Source organism: Lynx rufus, unplaced genomic scaffold, assembly GCF_022079265.1.
Source record: "Lynx rufus isolate CCGP_SWC_20201006 ecotype Redwood Valley unplaced genomic scaffold, mLynRuf1.p SCAF_10, whole genome shotgun sequence".
Taxonomy (NCBI): Eukaryota; Metazoa; Chordata; class Mammalia; order Carnivora; family Felidae; genus Lynx; species Lynx rufus.
The window spans coordinates 4417554-4427184 of NW_025814824.1; the positions used below are offsets into that span (position 1 = coordinate 4417554).

General features: G+C 53.9%; 1 long non-coding RNA gene across 2 annotated transcripts; it reads right to left on the minus strand.

Moving 5' to 3' along the window:
- Positions 1-326: 326 nt before the first annotated feature.
- LOC124527878 (uncharacterized) lies at positions 327-8309 on the minus strand. Of its 2 annotated transcripts, none has more exons than XR_006966031.1 (4): positions 8216-8309; positions 2858-4083; positions 2446-2637; positions 327-659 (listed from the first exon to the last, which is right to left on the minus strand). It is a non-coding gene; the product is annotated as an uncharacterized LOC124527878 (long non-coding RNA). The 2 variants fall into 2 exon arrangements; XR_006966028.1 differs by having other exon boundaries at positions 5919-8309.
- Between the last annotated feature and the right edge of the window lie 1322 nt (positions 8310-9631).

The window sequence follows — 9631 nt, forward strand, 5'->3', positions numbered from 1 at the left end:
TGGTCTCTAAATACTTGTGTTCTTTGAGAAAGAACACGTTCCGTGAAAATATTGTTTACCACCGTTGGCACTTTATGTTATGTTTCATTGCCAAATTACTTCTCACAACGGTCGTAATTATCCATATACCAAAGGGAAGAGGGAGCTAGTTTTTTTTTATTTTTTTTTAACGTTTATTTATTTTTGAGAGAGAGAGTTTTCTCTCTGAGGGGGAGGGGCAGAGAGAGAGGGAGACACAGAATCCCAAGCAGGCTCCAGGCTCTGAGCTGTCAGCACAGAGCCCGACGCGGGGCTCGAACTCACGGACCGTGAGATTGTGACCAGAGCCGAAGTCGGACGCTTAACCGACTGAGCCACCCAGGCGACCCCCTTTTATTTAAATTTTTTTTAAGGAGGGAGTTAGCTTTAATGGTTGAGAAAGGACAACATTGGCGTTGACCGTACTGGTTGTAACAGGGCTGGTGGCTCCAGAATCCCGACACCCTGACAAGATGGTCGGCTCCCCTCGATCCCCGACTGCCCGACGTGCCCCACGGGGCCACGGGTCACCCACCCGGCCTTCTTTGCAAGACTGCTTATCAGCAAGGGGGGCAGTCTCTCCACATCTTCCTTCCTTCCTCGCTTCCACCTCGGTGTCTCGGGTCAGTCAGAGATAACATCTATTCAAGATCGATACATAGGAAATACTATCATTAGCTCTGTGAATCTCATGGGGCAGGAAATTTCATCCTGTCTCACGGAAACTGTGAGATACCATTTATTGCTTTAAGCTGCTAAATTTGTAGTAATTTTCCTTTTTGTTGCAATAGAAAACCAATACGCTGGTGCTTCTTTTTTAATGGACAGCAAAAGTGAAGACACTCATCACATAGATCCCACACTCTACTAGGGAGAGTGGTTGGCTCCTACCCTCCTAGCCTTCTTCTCTGTGATTGCTGAAGTATAGTGGACAGGACTTAGACTCTAACAGACCCTACAGCTCCCATGGGGAGCCAAGAGGTGGGAGCCACCGTAGGAGGGGGTATTTCCTTGGTTCAGATGACTCAGCATTGCCCTTCTACCGGACTGTAACTCCATGAAAGAGAAATTAAATTTTATTTTTTCTCTTTTTCTTCCATTCCCAGTACTATGCCAAATGATGAAAAAGAATGTGACAGATGAATGGGTGGATGAATAGATGGAAAGATGAGTGATGATAGATAATGGGTGGATAGAGGGATGGATGGATGGAAGGATGGAGGAATAGGTGATGGATGGATGGGGGATGGATGGATGGGTGGAAAGAAGGATGGATGGATGGATGGATGGATAGATAGAAGGGTAGATGATGGATGGATGGATGGAGGGATAGGTGATGGATGGATGGGGGATGGATAGATGGGTGGAAAGATGGGTGGATGGATGGGTGGATGGATGGATAGATAGATGGGCAGATGATGGATGGATGGATGGATGGAAGGATGGAGGGATAGGTGATGGATGGATGGGGATGGATGGATGGGTGGAAAGATGGATGGATGGATGGATGGATGGATGGATAGATAGATGGGTAGATGATGGATGGATGGATGGAGGGATAGGTGGTGGATGGATGGGGGATGGGTGGATGGGTGGAAAGATGGATGGATGGATGGATGGATGGATAGATAGATAGATGGGTAGATGATGGATGGATGGGTGATGGATAGATGGATGGATGGATAAGTGGATGGCTGAGTAGACGGATGAATGGTTGGTAAGTGGATATATCAATTTGTTGTTAGTCTCTTATGACCTTGGGCCTATTTTAGGGTCTAGACTTAAACCTTGTCTCTATAATAAAGCACCCACCTTTGCACCACAATCCACCAACTTGTGGGCCCTGCTTTGTCCTTGTCAAAGGACAAAGGTCCAAGGTCCAAGGTTGCCACTGGCCTGCCTGGATCACTGTGCCTTCCCTATTCCTGGGTCTTGGACCCCACCATCTGCCGAATGTCTTACCTCCTGAAGCCTTGGCTGCCACCAGTTGTGATCTTACAAACGTCCTCCATTGATGACATTGGAGCCTGGCTGCTAACTGCGGTCTTCTGAATGCCCTCTGTTGTTGACCCAAGTTCTGTTCCTCCTCCCCACTTAGAGCTCTGCTATCTCCAGGGTCCCCCCTCCCCTGGCCTGGCCTATTTACATTCCTCCCTGACAGGTGCTATAAAACATAGTCTCATCAGGCACGGAACATGTCATCTGGGATATTGTAAAATCCCATATGGTTACTATTTTGGGGAATACAATCTCAGAAACACGAGAAAGGCAGCCACCCATGGGTTTCGACAGAAGCAGGAAAAAGTGGTCATGGCTCCTATGCTCGGTTCCTCCATGCTCCTTTGCACAGGGGAGGGACAGAGGGCAAACACTGACGAGGGAAATTGCTGCAGAAGAGTATGTGCCCCTTGAGTTTGGCTGACCCACCTGATTTTCTCCTCTGACAAAGTGAGGGGCTCTTTGTCGGCTCGGACAACTGCCCGGGTGGCTGTAAAGTGGAAAGGGTGAGTGTAGGACACCGTCTCAGAGCAGGAGGGTGTCATGAGCTCCTTGGTCCCCTGTTCTCCCCCGACTGTTGTCTCAGAGGGTGGGAGCACCGAGCGTGTCCCTGGGCGGCACCTGCCAAAACCAAATCAAAGCAAAATTTGAGCGGAGGAGGCCTGAAATGGGTTTCCTTCCATACCTTGCTGTGAGGTGCTGCAAAAGTTCTCACAACTATGGGGTTGTCACAAGGACGTTGTAGTCCTTTAAACATTCTTTTTTGAGTGTTAAAGAATTATTAGTGAAAATATGATCTTAAGCCCAAGACTAATTCACTTTTTAGGACAGAGCCACTTACCAAAGGTCTAGCCACCATTTTTGCGCACCGGGGTGTTTTAGGGGCTTTTTCTCAATTATTCCTCATGACGACCCTATGGGTGTAGTGCTGTGGCTGTCCGCATTTTACCAGTGAGGACACTCACTGAGGTCACACAGCTCATGAGCGGCAAAGCCAGGGTCCAAGCTGAGGCTGAGTCCAAAGTATCTTGGCTTAGGCTCACTGTGTTGCCTCCAATATCTATCTCATTCAAGATGCAGCCAGGAAGGAACCGCTGAAGGTTGAACCGAGGAGTCAACAGGCTCTCCAGCACGCGGTCAGTCCGCAAGGTGCTTGCGAGAACTTCCCGGTCTCAGGTCGATCTCCAGCGCCACCCCGGGGAGGCGTGGCAGAGGCACGGGCACCAGAAAGGCAGGTGCCAGGTTTGGGTTTATCAGAGCTGGCATCACCTTGCCATTCTACCGTTGCTTAGTCTTGTGAACACAAGGACGCTGTGTGACCTCTCTCGCCTCTGTTTCTCCTCCATAAAGTGGGAGGGACGGCAAAATCCCTAAACCTCATACGGCGGTCGTCAAGACTCAGTTTGAGTCAAGGACTGAAGCCAAGGCCTGACACATGAGAACGGAGTGGTGGTTCGCTGTCACCATCCTGGCGGCCAGCGCTGGCTTCGCTGGAGAAGAAGAAGGTGCCCTGATGGTCAGGACCCACAGGAAACAGCCCTGGACAGCTGATCTGAACAGGGACCTCGGACCACCTGTGTGTCACGGCCGAGCTCGGGGCTGGAGGCGGACGCTGACCGTGGCTGTGGGTGCAGGTGACAGGGAACTGCGACAGCATCACAGCTTGAGAAACCGTCGGGCAGCCGTGTCGGTAAGCCCCGCCCCCCCCGGTCTCCTCCATCACAGATCCCCGAAGGACCCGCCGAAGCCCGCTGTCCACGAGACGGGGGCTGTCTTCACAGCAAGGCTCTCCAGGATAAACCCGAGACGTGGGAACGTGCTCCCAGCTCGTCCGCCTTGGAGCTCTCGTGGCGCTTGCGCCGGAGGTGACGCGGTCGCAGTGTGGGGCAAGGACCTGCAGATCTGAACGGCAAGTCACAAAGGCGGCTTTGATGTGGTCTGCTCTGGCCAGAGCTGCCCGGCTGCCTCCCCGACAGAGTATCAACAGCACCATCTGCACACGCCCGAGCCCATCGTGTCATTCTCGCCTTGGGAGTGAAACATAGCTGACGGAACATTCTGGAAACGCTGCCAGGGAGTGACGAAAGATGTTAATTTAACTATTAAAACTCAACAAAGGGGCCCCCTTGTTAACAAAGAACAATTTCAGACAGGAAAGGAGCTAAGAAAACGCCGTCCAAACTCTGGTGTGGAAGGCAATGGCCGTAAGGGGTGTCTTAGAGGGAGCTGTCCCCCCCGCCCCCGCCCCCGGGTGGAATTAACCCGAAAGCTGGCAACAGTCAGGCAATGCCTTACACCCCCAACCCGTACTCTGCGGCCCCTGGAGCAGCTGCCCCTCCCGGGGAAGGAACCGAGGCCGGGCTGTCGGTTCTGACTTGTTCTCCCAGCACCTGTGGGGAGCCCGTGCGCACCCCACACTTTGGATCTTTCTCCTCTGTGCTCCCACGCAGATCGGTGGTGGACACGAGCCGAGGGGCGCTCCGTTGGGCGTGCGCTGCTCGGGTCCAGTCCTCTCGGGGCTCTGTCCCACCGGGGCCTGGGCGTCTGCCCACTGGCTCTGAGCTCAGGCCCTCCTCTGCACCATCACGGAGCTAGCTTCCGGGGATTCTAGGGAAGATTCTGCAGGAAAAGCGAATGCAGACTGGTGTTTACGTGCAACGGGTAGCACCGTGCGTGGCAAACGCTGCTGTTGTTGCGGTTAGACACGGCCGTCGAAACTTCCAGAAAACCATTCCATCCTTCTGGCCAGTGCAGCTCTGGGGAGAGAGGATCGTGACCATTCTGTGGGCACCATTGCCATTCTGTTCCTTGGCCTGGTCCCGACAGGGCACTGACTGCTGTCATTAGTTCAGAGAAATGTTTACGGAGCGCCCGGCACAGCATGGAAATTACACTTTGGTGTTTTAGACGAGACTCTGCGATGGTACAAATCTGACACGTAAGAAACTCTAAATTCCGTTTTCTCACTGGAGACTTTAATTAAGTAACCGTCTTGCTGATTGCTCTGCAGACGATTCTCACCGTCTGCGTCACAGCCCCGGATAACAGTCGTAGACGGGGGGGATAGATCTCTCTTATGTGGGTATTGCCTTGTCAACCAAACATTAACTCAAATAACAGATGGGCTCCAAGGTGTGATACTGACAAAATAAGGAGGTTTGATCCCGTTTGGGTGGAGAGGGGAAAGAGAAAGGCATTTCTCTTCACTTCCGGACGCCTCGGCGTAAACCGAACAGTTCAGTTTTAGGAAACCGTGGATCCTGGCTTCATGAAGCCTGCAGACTGCAGATGTGGAGGGAGATGAGGGGTTGCCAGGAGGCCTTTTAGGAATGCAGCTATGGGGCGCCTGGGGCGCTCAGTCAGTTAAGCACCCGACTCTTGGTTTCTGCTCAGGTCACGATCTCACAGTTCTGTGGGTTCGAGCCCTGTGTTGGGCTCTGCATCGGCAGCGGGGAGCCTGCTTGGGATTCTCTCTCCCTCTCTCTCTGCCCCTCCCTCACTCACGCTGTCTCTGTCTCTCCCCCCAAAATAAATAAATACACTTGAAGAAAATCAAAAAAGAAATGCCGCTACGGTCTTAAGGATCTGAGTTTCTAAACAAGGGACGAGATGTTCCTACACCTGCTGAGAGAAGGAAATGAAGTCAGGATTCCACCTCTCTGAACGTGGGATGGTTTCTCCCATGTGCACCCCGGGCTCCCTGCCTCCCTATTCTCCTTGACTAGTCCAATAGCTTGTCCTGCGCACAAGCTTTCCCTTATGTGTGTTCTTCACCTTTGTTGTTAACCTTCTTTAGGTCACAGGTGAATCTTCTGAAAATTCAGTGCAAAACAGGAAGCCTCCCCCCAGCAAGATGAACAAACACACATGGGGATGGGCTGGAGCCTCGAAGAGCCGCTTACCTTACGTTTTTTCCTCCTTTCCAACCTCGATCGTCCCGTTAGCCGTCCCCCAGCTCTGCTCCCAGGTGGCCAGGAGCAGGGCAGGCTGAGGCTGAGGCTGAGCGTGATGCGGGCCCTGCAGGGTGGGGGGTGGACAGGTGTCCCCTCAAGAAACAGAGCCAGTAGGACATATGTCCATAGAGGGAAAGAGATTTATCTTCAGAAGCTGGCTGACATGAATACGAAGGCTGGCGAGTCCCAAACTGGTAGGGAGGAGACCCGGAAAGGACCAAAGCTGCAGTGGGAGTCTGCTGGCAGAATGTTCCCTCTTGCTCCGGGGATGTCCGTCTTTGTTCTCTTCAGGCCTTCACCTGCTTAGATGGGGCCCACCCACACTTTGGAGGGAAATCTGCTCTACTCAAATTCCACCAATTTAGATGTTCTTCTCATCCAAAAAAGTCCTCTCAGAAATGTCCCGGGTTGTGCTTGACCCCATCCGAGCCCCACGACCCAGCCACGTTGACATGTAAAATTAACTCTCACAAGGGGGCCGTGGGCTGGGGATCAGGTGCGTCAGAACCCACCGGTGGCAGATCAAGCTACCCTGACCGTGTTTTCTTTCCCCGCCCTGGCCTCTACCCCTTGGTCTCCGCGTCCTTTGCCTGGTTAACTTGTCTTCCCCTCGTGGCTCTCTCTCCCTTGTGACCAAGAGGCCTTGCTTAGAGAAGGAGCTTCCTTGGTGCGTGACTAAAGCCATCTTTATGCAGACAGGTCAGGAGCTGCTATGAGTTTTTGTTTTTGCAAACAGCATAGCAGGTCCACCACTGGTGTCGTAGGTTGTGTGGCCTCTGGGTCCACTTGGCCGCACTGGTGGGGACCCACGGCCCCCTGGCTGGTTTGCTGAAACGGGAGGGTCCCCTCGTCAGAGAGCACGACCTCTTCTTCATGTCTGGTCGTGTGCAGTCATGACACGGGCCCCTGGCCGCTGGTCTGGAACAGGGCACCACAGGGACATCTGGTCCCCGTTGGCCGATTTCTAGTCACCACACGGGCTCAACGCACAGTGAACCAGGAGCACCGCGTGCGAGACTCTGTGCCCGGCATCACGTGTGTGTGAGTGCACAGGTGTGCTCGAGCCCGAGCTTGAGCTCAGGGGATGTCATTGTCACAGCCTCGGGGAGACTACAGATCCCTTCCCTGTGCATCACCCCGAGAGCCCCACACGTACGTGCCTGTGTGCAGGGGCCGTGGCAGAGTGTGGAGAAGGGAGGGAGAGCCCATGGGACTCCGGATGACATCGCCCGCCCTGGGAACAGGGGAGCAGAACCTTGGAAGGGACAGCCTGTTCCATGCGCGTGGTTGCAGTGAATTGCTTTCCTGTCTACTTGGGTCTGTGACTGCCGACGCCCCTGTGCGCCAGACGGTGTCCCCGTGAACGAGCCCCCTGGCCAGGCTCAGCTGGGTCAGGCGTCGGTTCTGATACCCAGAAGTGAGCTCCGCTGGGCATTTCCAAACATCCCAAAGTGCCCGCCCACCCCGGGCGTGGCAAGACCGACGGCCCTTCAAGGGGCACCCAGCGGGGAGGTGGGAACAGACCCAGCACCTGTGCCCCACCCCGGGGGCTCACAGGGCGGACCTCAGTCGTGTACTCAGTGTCACGAAGACACGAAACTCCATCAGGACAGAGGACATGGAGATGCCACTGAATTGGCTACAGTTAAATTCTGCACCCGTGGGGCAGCCATCAAATGGAAGTCAAAAGAACGTAAACAAAACCCCCACATTTCCTAATAGCCAGGCACTTTGACGAGGGGTTAGCTGGTTGGGAGACTGGCTCAAGTTCTTTCTTCCTTTTCTTCTTTTTTTTTTTTTTTTAAGTCTTTCTTTCCTTGTTGGGTGCTGTGCTCCACCAAGCCTGGGGACCATCTCGTTACTTCTTGAGAAAGAGCATCGAGCCAGAACTTGGCAGAGAGGCAGAAACAAGAGGGAAAGACACAACACGCTAGCTTATCCTAGTAAACACTGGGAGGCTTAAGGAAAGCTGTGCACTTCACACATGCGAGCTTCTGAGGTCTCGGCCAAGGGCGATCACGGCGAAGCCGCAGAAGTGAGGTCAGGTCTGAGCCTGCAATCCCGGATTCCCCTTCTCCTGCCTGGGCAAGCTCGCATCGCTCGGAGGGACCCCACGGTCCCACACCTGCGCGCCTGCCTTCTGGCCGCCTCCCCCTCCCCTTCCTCCCTCTTATTCCGTCCCAGCCCGAAAGGGGAAGGGAGCGTAGGTGCATCTCGATTCTCTAGTCTGCACAACGCTGAACTACCTGGATTCCAAAACAATTCCGAAGGCTCAGAGGACACAACTGGAACTGTCCCTTGTCCCTCTGGCCCCAGAGGCCAGCCTTCTTCGGGGTAACTGAGAGCTGTGGTTCTTACAGCGTGCTCCCCGGGACGGCAGCCTGAGCGCTCTGTGCAAACTTCTTAGAAGCGCACCTCCCTGGGCCCAGCCTGGGCCTGCTGAGTCAGGGCCTCCGGGAACCAGCGTCGCTGCTCGGACAAACCCTGCACTAGGCTCCTGGGTGACTCCGTCTGAAAAGCCCTGCCGTCGGGATGGGCTCAGGGATTCGGGTTGCAGACTTTGGCTCCCGGAAGAGCCAGTCTCAACGGGCCTTCGGACAGACCGCACACCCCAGCCTGCTTTGTTTTCTGCCTTGTGTCGTTTCTTCTTACAGAGAAATAGAGCCCGTGCAAGGCCTCCCTCCCTGTCCCCCCCCCCACCCCCCGCCCGAGAGGTCTGCCTCCCTCCCTCCTTCCCTTCCCCACCTTCCTCCCCTCCCTGCTTCCCTCAGTCTGTCTCTCTCTCTCTTTTCCTCTACAGAAAGTAAATCAAGCGAAAGGACACGGGATGTGTCTAATTTACTCAGCACTGTAAGTTTGCACACTTAGCCGGGTTATTTCCTTCCTTAGGTGACCCCCACTTGTGCAGGCCAGACCCCTCCCAGCCCGTGCTCCTCCGTCCCCAGGAGCTCCCTTTCTCCTGACATGTGTGGGGACTTACCAGACTCATGTTTTTATACCTTTATCTCGTGATTACGTGTCCACGACCAGTTTATGATCCTGCAATCGTATGTGTTTTAATATTAAAAAAAAATTTTTTTTAATCTTTATTTTTAAGAGAGAGAGACAGAGAACAAGTGGGCGAGGGGCAGGGAGAGACGGAGACACAGAATCCAAAGCAGGCTCCAGGCTCCAAGCCGTCAACACAGAGCCCGACGCCGGGCTCGAACCCACCAACCGCGAGATGATGACCCGAGCCGAAGTCGGACACTTAACCGACTGAGCCACCCGGGCGCCACTCCACCCCCGTTTTTTTAAATTGCAGTGTTGCTATAGACTGAATGTTTGTCTTCCACCCCCTCCCCCGTTCATATGTTGAAACTTATCTTGTAATGTGGTGGCATTAGGAGGTGGAGGTCTTTGGTGGTGATTATGTCGCGAGGAGGGGGCCATCCTGATGGCATTAGTGCCCTTATGAACGAGGACCCAGAGACCTCCCTCGCTCTCTCTACTACATGAAGACGCAGAGAAGACGGCTGTCCATCAACCAGGAAGGAAGCTCTCACCAGATGCCAAATCCACGGGCACCTTGGCTTTGGATTTCCAGCCTCCAGAATGTGAGAAACGGATGTTTTCTGTCGATGACCCACCCAGCCTGTGGTATTCTGTTATGGGAGCCACAA